The 11,098-nt window shown below is 48.1% G+C and overlaps 1 protein-coding gene across 1 annotated transcript in view; it reads left to right on the top strand.

Annotated features, from left to right (window-relative positions):
- The first annotated feature begins 1,539 nt into the window (after positions 1 to 1,539).
- Positions 1,540 to 11,098, top strand: part of ALX4 (ALX homeobox 4) — a 39,455-nt gene continuing 29,896 nt past the window's right edge. The window contains exon 1 of the mRNA XM_017742248.1: positions 1,540 to 1,633. The gene's annotated coding sequence lies outside the window, so the exon portion shown is untranslated. The remainder of the gene's footprint in view (positions 1,634 to 11,098) is intronic.

Here is an 11,098-nt window from a genome sequence, read left to right as displayed (position 1 = left end):
CGCTGAGACGGGCCGGCAGCCTCACACGGCTTCCTCCGAGAATAGGGGCACGGGTTATTCCGCAAACCGGCACGGGCAGTGAAAGCCGAATTCTTAAATAACAGTCATAGAATCATAGAATCATCACGGGTGGAAGAGACCTTCAAGATCATCCAGTCCTCAGAACAGGTCATATATCTTGGCTTAGGAGGGGGAAAGGCTTTCGAATGATTTATGTGCTGTAGTAATCTGACTTGCTATTTCTACTGCTCGGAGCTGAAGTAAGTTATATTTCTTGAAACATGTGTATTCACATACCCCTATACACACAGAAATGTATACGTATATTGCAGTCTAGAAATACCGGCTGGAACAAAATCCTTTGGGGAGTGAAGGCGAATGTGATGGGGATATTTGCTCAAAGGAAACAGGAGAAAGGAAACGGCTTTCTCTAGCAGAGGAAATTCTTTAAGTACCGCGTTATGCAAATAACGACCATTTCTTTTATTTAGCTATCAAATAAAAAGTGCGACCGTAAGTGGGGTATTACTAGAAGTACAGAAAGTCACTGCTGTAGGAATCGGAGGCTCGCTGCGTGCTTTTTAAATTGACACTTTTAATGGATTTCTTCTCCTCCTCCTTCCCTGATGTAATGTAAGCTGCAGGCACGGCAGGAACGAGCTCGCTGGCGGTCCCTCTCCGCCTCCCGCGAGAGACCGCTCTCTGCCAGGCGCTCGGGGCTCCCCGCGGCGCCGCGCAGAGCCCCCGCCGACGTTCAAGGGCTCTGCGGAGTTCGCCGTGCGCCGGGGAGGGCCGGCGGCGTCTGCCCCCTTCCTCCGGCTTCGGCCGCAGCCCCGTGCCCGGAGCGGAACGGGGTAACGGGGGCCGTGTGTTCGCCTTGGGACTCCCTCAGGGCTCCCCCACCTCGGCCGTCCGGCTGAGGATCTCCGCAGGAATGGCTCTTTCAGGAGCGGGATGGCGGTCCCTGCCCCTCACCCGCCGAGCACCCGGGGGGCAGAGGACTTTGGGAGGGGTGTCCCGAGCTGCGGCGGCCCTTCGGTCCTGCCTTCCCTTCGCTCTCCCCGCAGCTTTGATCTCGGCCCCGGCTCCTGCCCGGGCTCCTTCGCCGCGGCTAGGAGCGCAGGCGGGGTGCTCGGGCTCCCCCCGCACCTCTCTCCGCCGGGGTGGGGAGATGCTGCTGCCCTGATCCCCGCGGGGAGCAACAGGAGAGTATAAAGGGGACAAGTGCGCGGGAGGCAGGCGCGAGTGGGGAAGGGGACAAGGGGGGACGTGATCCAAGCTGGCGTCGGGGAGAAGGAGCCGGCAAGCGAAGCCAGGAGGGCGGGGAGGCGAGGCGAGCTTCGGGGAGCTGGGCGGCAGAGCCGGGCCTTCCCTCCCGCTGATGTGGGACCGGCTGCCCGGCGAGGCTCGGCCGCCGGCTCCCGGCGTGCTGCTGACGCCGCCCTGGCAATAGCCCTCTCTTTTCCACAATAGGGCCACCAGATCTGCCATTCAAGGGTTCCGGCACCCTCCCAGGGAGGGGAGGGAGCTCTCGCCAGGAGTTTGGCTAAACCTCTGTTTGAACAGACACTCGGAGGTGCGGGATCTCCTCCGCGGAAACCTGCGGGATTTCCTCAGGGAGCCAGACGCGAAGGTAGGGCTCACGTTCCTTATCGCTAGGGCCGCGCAGGTTTATTCGCGGTTCTTTCCAAAAGGTGTTTTGCGCTTCTCTTGAATTGGACGGTAGATCTGGCTGGAGGCTTTTATAGGATTCCTGACCCGAGCTGTTTATAACACTCATGTGTCAAAGGACCGGGAGACTCCCTCCCCCTTGTATCCCTGCCGCTCCCTCCTTGCAGTAAGATTTCTTTTCGCACTAGAGCTGTTTATTTTCGACTTGTCCGCTGCTGATTGGGATTAACTCCGCTTTAGCCCTACACTTCAGCAGCGCACGCCTGTAAACCCAGCAGGACGTTACCAGCAATAAGAAGGTGCGGAAAGAGAGAGAAAGAGTCTTAAAACTTTTACTAGTCTTAATTGTTTTGAAAGCAACACAGAGCGAAGCAGACGAGAAAAATACTGATGGAAAGAGAGATTTGGAGATGCTTGTTTGAGTACGTTTTTTTCCTAAGGGTTTGGTGTAGGAGTCCTATTAACAATATATGCTGATGCCAGATAGCACAAATGAGCTGTGTGTGTGTTATCTGGAGCTGCAGGCTGTTTATTTTGTGCAGCCTTTTGAGTGTACATTCAGTGTGGTTGCATGACTAACTGGCTGGAGTGATTCACTGGCTGCTTTATGGGTGACTGCTCAAAACAAGTTGTGAATCAAAAGAGATTTCTTTGGCTGTGGTTTCTAACCTCCCAAGTTAAAGGCACCCACGGTTTAAGGGGAGCTAATGTGCAGACTTCAATCCCTCAGATCGTGAAGATTTATTCGTTCTCCGAGCCCTGCGTTCAAAGCCATGATGAGTTTCCCTTGTAAGAGGGAGGTGGTGTCTGAGAGGCTCGGAGCCAAGGTCTGCTGCTAAAGGACAGCTCCAGACCTGTCCATTTGGTCTCCCTAGTTCCTGGCCCTTTAGCCAGTTTTGCTCCCTGGGGTCCTTAAGATGCTTTATTATTTGTTCAGGGCATTTTTGTAGCTGTAGCAATTCTCAGGTTAAAAGTGTGAATGTGTCTCGGGGAAGTAAGGGACTTTTATTCTCATTTTACAGTTGGAAAAACTGACACTTGGAACACCCGAGCGGCTTGTGCAAGGTGAAGCTGTGGCCACTCAGTGGCATCAGTGTGACCTTCGCAGGGCCGTGGCTCCGGCAAAAGGAGGCACTCAGCTAGCTAGAGAAGGAATCATTGCTGGAGTCAGAAACTCACAGAGTAGAGGTCCCGTGTGTGATTTTGTAGGGGCTTTTACTTAGGTTTCTTGACAGTCATGTCCTTATTCTGTGCAAGAAGCTGTAAGCAATTGGTGTGTTCTCATATGCTCTGGTCTCTCAGCATGTAAAATAGGCTCAGCTTGCCAATCCACGTTAATGGTCTAACCTGTAAAAAGCAACTCATCAATGTAGGCAGCCTATATTGGCTAACACAAGATATGAGTTGTGCTTTTCAGAAAATGCTGAGCAATCCCTGCCCCAAAGTCGTATGTTTCTGAGGTACTCCTCCTACATATCTGAAAAAAAAATCCCATCTCAATTGTTAATCATGTCGGAAAGCACAGGTCTAATATCTTTATGTAGATACATTTTCAAAAGGAAAAGAGAGAGAGTTCTGGATTAGGAGAACCCTAAATGGTAATGCAGCTGATATAGGACCCCTGTGACTTGAGAAACATTTACTAAGAGATGGATGGGAATATTTCTTATTAATAAAATGTCAGAGCAATGTATCATAGTTACATGCATCTGAGCAGCCTCAACTTGTAAAGGAAAGTTCATAAGTAAAGGAGGAGAGCTGCTTACATATATTAAATAAATGACCTCCACTTTATTTCTGTGTAAGTTCAGATGATTCAATATTATACATACTGGTGAATCTGCTTGGCCACATTTTTCACTAGTGCTTGCAAATCATCTTCGTATTTTGACTGTCACATAAGTAGACACAATGTGAAAGAGCAATTGTGATCACCATGATAATTCTAAGGTCATTTTTTGGTCAAAGAGAGGAATCAGCGAGAAACAGGGGAAATGGATGGAGAGAGGAAGGAGCAGACATGAATGAGGAGAGGCAGGAGGAGAAGAAGAGGAGATATTTTGGATGAATAATAAGCAGGGACAGACTCAGCATTATTATGGAAGGTGGTGTGCAACTGATTTTACAAACTATCTAAGTATGAATGCACCAGTATCAAATTCTTTATATCTCCCTTGAGAATAGCTGTGATTCAGCATTTAGTAGCTGCTGTCTTCAGGTCCCAGCAGGATTTAGTCATGACAAGCTGGTATGTCATGAGCTGTGGTCTCTCATCTGCACTGATTGAAGATCGTTGTGTTACCCAGCTCAACATTAAATATATATTTAAGTCTATTTGTACCTGATTTTATTTTTATGAAGATGCAGTTTAAGTGTTTATCTTTTTACATTTAATCTGCTTACTGGAAACAGATGGTTGAATCAGTATTATTTCTAAATATATTCTTTATTAGCAAGGACTGTGTTCATTAGCTTCAAGGAAGTGGGTAAGCTGGTGGTGGAGCCTGAAAGGTAACCTGGTTTACTCACCAACAGACATGCTGTATGCTGAGCCTGGGTGCAAACCCTGTGGGGCTTATGAAGATAACAGCCACCTTAATTCAGTGGAAGTCTGAAAACCCTACAAAACCAAAGGGCAGGAAGACAACAGCATCAAGGCCCATCAGAGAAATGCTATCAATGGGGAATGAGGAAACTGAGGAAGAGAACAAGTGTGTTGGGCAGACTGGTGTCTGGGGGAATAAAATAAACTTGTAAGGTCTCAGTATAACTTCTATCTGATTGCTGTTGTTCCCCATCTGGGCTCTGTGTGCAAGCACTGCTGCCTAAAAGAAATATCTCGTGTTGCATCAGTTCCTCCCTGTAGTGGAAGCAGTCCCCTTGGGACTTTGGATATTGACTGACTGCTTCACTTGGGAGCTGTAACATCGTTTTTGGGGTAGGATGCTGTTTCCAAAAAGGGAAATGGGGAACTGTATTCATTCTTTTGATGCAAGAGAGATCAGATAACAAAAGTGCTTGCAGACATCTAATCTATTCAGGAGCAGTGGGAAGTGAAAGAAATTCACACCAGAATTAAATCAAAAGAAACCAAAGTTGTACAGTATGCACACAGAAAGAGTGCAATACTGAGAATTTTCCCAGAAAGGGTCAAAAACAATCAGAGAATGACTCTGTTCTGGGAGAGTGCTCAGAGAGATCTGAAGGCCCATATGCAAGACCATGACTCCAAGAGGTGTTGAGGAATGGGTGTGACACAGGCTAGAAGTTGTTTCACAAAACAGGGGAAAGAGGAAAATATTGTTCAGCCCAAAACTAAACACAAGACCTGTGCCACAGCAAGGTTTCTGAAAGAAAAGAGAAACATTTCAAAAATTACACCAAAGGTTCACTGGGATACCAGCCTGCTGGGCATGGAGCTAGTCCCAGGCTGTTGAGTGTGCCAGGTGGGGATGGGTCACCTATGAGACTGGCCCTTTCCAGTGTGTGTGCACAAGACCACGGCATCAGGCTTTTCCTGCCCCAGAGATGTCACTCAAGAAATACCGCATGGGAGGCTGATGCATGTCCATTCCCACTGTGCAACTGGCTGGAAAGAGGATCTGGGCAGAGCTTCGTTCTGCAGAGCTTGTTCCCAGAGGAGAGCCTGAGGCCAAACAGTGGGGCAGGGTATGCACTAGAGCCTGGACCGCAGTGCTGATCTACAGTTCAAGAAGCTGCAAGACCTTCTGGAGCACCATGCGGTTCTTTTCCAGCCTTCCCTGGGATGGTGCATGCCCAGACCTCTTCCTGGAGTAGAGTCAGGAGCACAGCTGTGGCAAGGACCCATAGCTGAGAGCTGAGAAGCACTGTGCTATAGACATAACCTGGCTTATCAAGATTTGGTCTGAACCTTCGTAAGCAGATTGGAGCCAGATATCACTCTGAGCTAGACAGGACACAGCCAAATGCTAGAAGGCAAGAGGAAGAAGAGCCTACCTAAATTGGCAGAGGACCTGCAGACATTTTGTGCTCCTCACATCTCCAGTGAGGACTTCCAAGACAAATAGCCGATGGACCAATTGCTAGACAGTTAGTCAGGTTGTGCAGAAGGCCAGAAACATCCATGGAGCTGTGGGATTTATGGCAGAGCTTAAATACTGCATTTCATCTCTTGAACAGAAGTTGGAAAGCTGCTACTGGAAGAGAGGGAAGCTGGTTGCTTTATATAGGTCCTGTGCTACAGAAATGAGTATTTCCATCCAGTTCATACCACTCCAAGCTATTAGAAAAAGGGACTTAGGAAGGATAGAAAGCAATGGGGTATTGGCTACAACATCAAACATGAGTGCAGCGACTAAGTTAACTGCTCTGTTGGGGAGGGGAAATATCCACAGAGAGGGTTGTTATAAATATATGGCTGGTCAGGACAGAGCCTCATTAAAATCTACTGAAAGGCCCAAAGTCAGCTCAGGAAACAGGGGGACCTGGAGCTGCGCATGCAAAGTTGGGTGATGCTGGTTTTGAGTTAGAGTTGAAGCTATAATAAGGCTTATTTGTGCCCAGACTTGGATATTAAGTTGGTGTCCAGAGAACCCTGCTGTTCCCTTGTAGCCTTTAATTAGTTTGGTTTTGTGGCTGGTTGTCCTGGAAATCCCCTTTTCCTCAGCCTTGGTGGTGAAAATTGGAGTTCTTCGTTGAACATCCTATTTTTCTCCATTTGTCAGCAGACCCCCTCAGACAGTGGGCAATGGGAATAGCCGAGTAGCAGGAGAGGGATTTATCACCTGTGTAATTTACAGGCATCACAGGTGCTCATTCAGGTACTGCAGTTGGTCATTGAAACCAGAGAGGGAGATGATGGCACAGTCCAAAATGTAGCCCTCACCCTCGCATGGGTCTGACGGAAGGCAGGGACTGAGGAAAATATTCTTGCTGGCAAAAAATGCATGCGGGAGAACGGACTGCTGGGATCCAGGAAATGGCTCAGCATAGCCAAGGTAGGGGATGAACTAACACTCAGCATATACATCACTGCAGATATGACCTGGTCAGTCAGCACCAGGGCTTTCAGCCTGCAGTGTTTTCCTTCCAAAACCTGGCTCATATGAAAGAAAGAGGTTTGGGCAATCCGTTTGTGGCGCCTGCCTCTGTGGGCAGGCCCTGAGCTGTCTCTTTGAGCTTCTACACAGTTTTTGGACCTCATCAGTTGTCCTGGTTAGAAAAGAAGGCCAGCAAGAGCTTTGCTGTGTAGTATATTAACCAGAGGGTGCTTGTGTCTTACCATTACTAGATAATATCTGGGATGTGCCTTACTAGGTTCATTTTGGTTTCCACAGTGAATATCTGGAGGTGAAAACGGCTTTCGTGTTAGCACAAGTCCATAAAATACTGTAGTGTGGGTCTCCCATCCTCTGTGTACAGCAGCCCTCCCTCGAGAAACCAAGACAGCAGGTACTACATGGGCAGCCACCCAGTCCCTGTGGTACAGCTGGGGATGTCCTGGTGTATGCTGAGCCCTTCAACAGGAACCAATGATGTTTTATGATGGTGCTGTCATGAGCTCCAGGCTGCCAATCTAAACTGAACCCAGAGCAAGGTGAACTGCTGAAGAGAGGCATAAAATGCAGCCTGGGCAAACTCAGCCAGGAGCAAAGGGGCAGTGCTTCCTCAATGTCAGGGAAGGGAGCACAGAACTGTCAGCCTGTCTGGCCTTACAGATCCTGCTCCTGCTCAGCTGCAGACTTGCCAGGATTACAAAAGCTCCACACGCCCCTTGTGAGAAGAGAAAGCTACCCCGACAGTGAAAGGAGAGCAGCCAGGCATTTTCAGGGCTGAAGCAGTTTCCATTGAACACAGCTGGGGGTGCCTGTGGGGTCGGAACAGCACTGACACAAGAGCAGTCACCAAAGACTTGTTCTGCCAGTGCCTTGTTCAAAGGCCTATTTTTGGGCAGATACCTCCCTCAGCAGGGCAGCAAGAAAAAACTGAGACTGCATCCTTTTTTACCTCCTTCTTCCACAGTGTGCAGGAATGAAAACTCTCCTATTTCATCCATAGATGTAAGTTTGCAAGAGCAGAGTTCATGGAACTAAGAGGGAGAGTTCCTCAGAAAGACTCCTGGTGTCAAACAAGGCGTGATTAAAATAAAAAATCCCTTGTTTGGCAACCTTGTCTGCTTTTTGACTCTTTTCAGACTAGCAAGGAAAAAGCCCTCCGGTCGTGGTGGGAAAGCTTGGAATTTAAAGATGAAATGTACAGGAAACGGGAAAACAAAACAACGTGTGACACGCACTCATGACAGCTCATTATCACGAAAACACTCAAAAAAGAGGTTCTGATGTTTTGCTATGATGTCTTGAAGTTGTAAAGTCTTTAGTCAAGCCATGAGAGAGCTGGTTTTGAGGAAAATGCAGACAGATGATGGAGAGTTACTACAATGAAGTGTGATGCTTTTCTTGCATGTGTTGTATTTCTGAAGTGGGTCCCCAAAGATGGGGACAAACCCTACTGGGCAGTGTCTCCTGGGGGCCTTACTGCGATTCATTGCTGTTGGTGTTGTTGGGCCTTTGCCTGAGACAGAATCTGCCAGACAATATTTGTTGGTAGCTATGGATTTCTTTAGAAAATGACCTGAAGTTTACCCAAAAAGGAACCAAGACGCTGTGATAGCAACCAAGCTTCTAAGGGATGAATTTTTCACCATATTTGGGGACCAAGACACAAAGAACATGCAACAAGGCAGAGGCTTTGATGCCAAAATATTTCAACAGGTTTGTCAGATGCTGGTAGAGGCCATAGGAGGTATCTAGCACCCTAAAGATGGTAGGAAGGAGAAGCTTGGCTGGTGCTGAGAGGAGGCATTGAGGCAACTGCATGCCACCTGGCCTGAGATAACTCCATTTACACTCCCTGGTCTCCCTGTGCTGCTCCTCAAGGCCTGGGTACCTGCCCTGTGTCAGCATCTGACAGACCTTAGTGTGTCTTGCACAGCACCAAAACCCCGTGAGTGGGCAACTGAATCAGCCCCCAGACACTTCACAAGAGATTGACAAAAGGACCAGGACTGGTCCAGCCCTTTGTCTGTTCTGTAGGGTTTAATGACTTTCAGTGTAAAGGGAAAGCACTGTCTGAGCCCAGTTCTCCTTGTCAGACATTAGCCAGGAAACATAGCACAGTCCTTGGGAGAAATTCATAAATCTGGACTATGTAAGTCTGGCCTATCTGGACACTGCAAAAATCACGTGGAACAGCCTAGGTTTTTCTAGAGAAAATCTGCTGCAAACATTGCCTGAGGCAATGAATGTTCTCTGATGTAGGCTTTTGGGTGGGAACCTGGCTGACTGCACATCCTACAGAGATGGAGATCTTAGGAGCCTGCAGCAGATAAACCGTGGTCTGTAGCAGTGACCACATGCATGCATTAACACATAAGAGGCCAGTGGGTCCTGGCCAAGGAGAAGTTATGAGGGTAACTGAGTGGGTCCTGAAAGCCAAGAATACAGCTAAGGATGTCGAGTCTGGTAGAAATTAGTTCCCCACTGGGGAAATGTAGGGAATGGCCTCATTTAGCCCACAGATTTTATTAAAACCAAAAACTTTGCTGAGAACTCCTCCTCAGGAGTTCAAAAGAAAAGGGAGCAGCAGCTGAAAGCCTGCGGTGGCATCCCAGTGGGAGCAAAGTCAATCCAAGCTCTATGAAAATGTCCCAATAGGAAAATGCAATATGAGTATGTAAATAGCTACATCGGTTGCTCTGGCACTTCCTCCCTGTATGCCTGGCATGAGGTAGGTCCATGGGTCTGGTTTCTTCTGGAAGGAGGCTGAGCAGGACATGTTTTTGCAGCGTTATGCCCAACAGTGGTACACAAAGCAGTTCCCTTTGGTTCAGTCCTGTGCCAGAAGTATTACCACAGTGGTGTGAGCATGGGCACTGAAGACTGCCCAAAGCATATCCCAGAGCATGCCTGGCCCAGGTGGCAGGGGAAAGCATGGGACCTGGCAGTATGACAGTGATGGATGGCACTGTAGCACCAAGGTTGAGGTGACCTGCTCCTCGTCCTGTTGTATCCTGCCCAAAGGGATGTTAAGGCAGAACACCCCTTTTCCAGGCAGGCAGTTCTGCTCCGCAGAACGGCCCCAGCTTCCTCCTGGGGCAAGAACCATTAAATATAAAGATGGTACACTGGCTTCCAGACTGCTCCTGGCCGGTAATAATCTATGAAGCTTCTTACTGTAGCATCCAAACATCACAGTCCATCAGGTGACAGGAGACGAAGTAATCTTTTATTTTGTGTTTATGTCAGATCATGTCCTTGACAAAGTTACAAACACATTATGTAGTCCACCCCATACCACAGTTTGAAGTAAATTGGACAGTGTGCTATCCCTGTTTATAAGCCTCAGCTTCACCAGCTGTAGAAGGTGTCAGTGGGAAGAACAACGTGGTTTAAGCCAGTTTAGGAAGTCACATCTTTGCTTTGGAAAACAGAGGACATAAGCAGCAAATACTCAGAGGGTCCCTGATTCCAGGCAAGTCTCTTGTTACCAGCAGGCACAGACCAGGGCTGCGCTCCCTTCTTTGGGATAGAGAGTTTCCTCTAGCACTAAAACCTTGACTCTAAATCCCTGGCTCTTGGAAGCTACATACTCATAACTGTGTTCACTGAAGGAGTTTTGGAGTCCCATTATTTATATCAGACTGTATATTTTCTCCTGAGAACCCTATAAACAAAATGAATTGCAGAAGAAATCGCACATTCCCACACAGGCATGTTTGACTCTCATGGAGTCTGAAAAACCATGACCCAAATGTACTGTGAGATAGTAAATCTGAGAAGGCAGTGTGTGGGAAGCTTAGTCTGAGATGAGAGGGACAGAGAAAGCAACCCACTGCAGTCCCCAGCATCCTTCCCTACAAGTACTCTGAGCCTGGGAGCTGGAAATGCTTTGGAGAAGCAGAGGCCAGCTGATGGCTAGTGGCCCCACTAATTCCAGGAGCCCTCAGACATTGGAAACTGAAGTGTTTATCTGTTCTTCCTAAATTTCAACCCTTGCAGACAGGCTTGTTTCTGAAGAGAACAGCAAGACAGCTGGTGAAAAGGGGTCTTGCTTGCTCTCATCTAGGAAGGTCTGAAAGAGCACGTACCTTTCCAGCTGGTGCTTTCCATGTGTATTGATTCCAGCCCATGTTCCAGGAGCCCTCAGACATTGGAAACTGAAGTGTTTATCTGTTCTTCCTAAATTTCAACCCTTGCAGACAGGCTTGTTTCTGAAGAGAACAGCAAGACAGCTGGTGAAAAGGGGTCTTGCTTGCTCTCATCTAGGAAGGTCTGAAAGAGCACGTACCTTTCCAGCTGGTGCTTTCCATGTGTATTGATTCCAGCCCATGTTTTCTGATTGTGCATTTTATTCTCCTCTCTAGGCCATCCTGCCTGCAGTCACTCTT

The sequence above is a fragment of the Corvus brachyrhynchos genome, unplaced genomic scaffold (assembly GCF_000691975.1).
Source record: "Corvus brachyrhynchos isolate BGI_N302 unplaced genomic scaffold, ASM69197v1 scaffold115, whole genome shotgun sequence".
In the NCBI taxonomy this organism is placed as follows: Eukaryota; Metazoa; Chordata; class Aves; order Passeriformes; family Corvidae; genus Corvus; species Corvus brachyrhynchos.
Note: the sequence above shows the minus strand (reverse complement) of the source record. Positions and strands in the feature narration are given on the sequence as shown.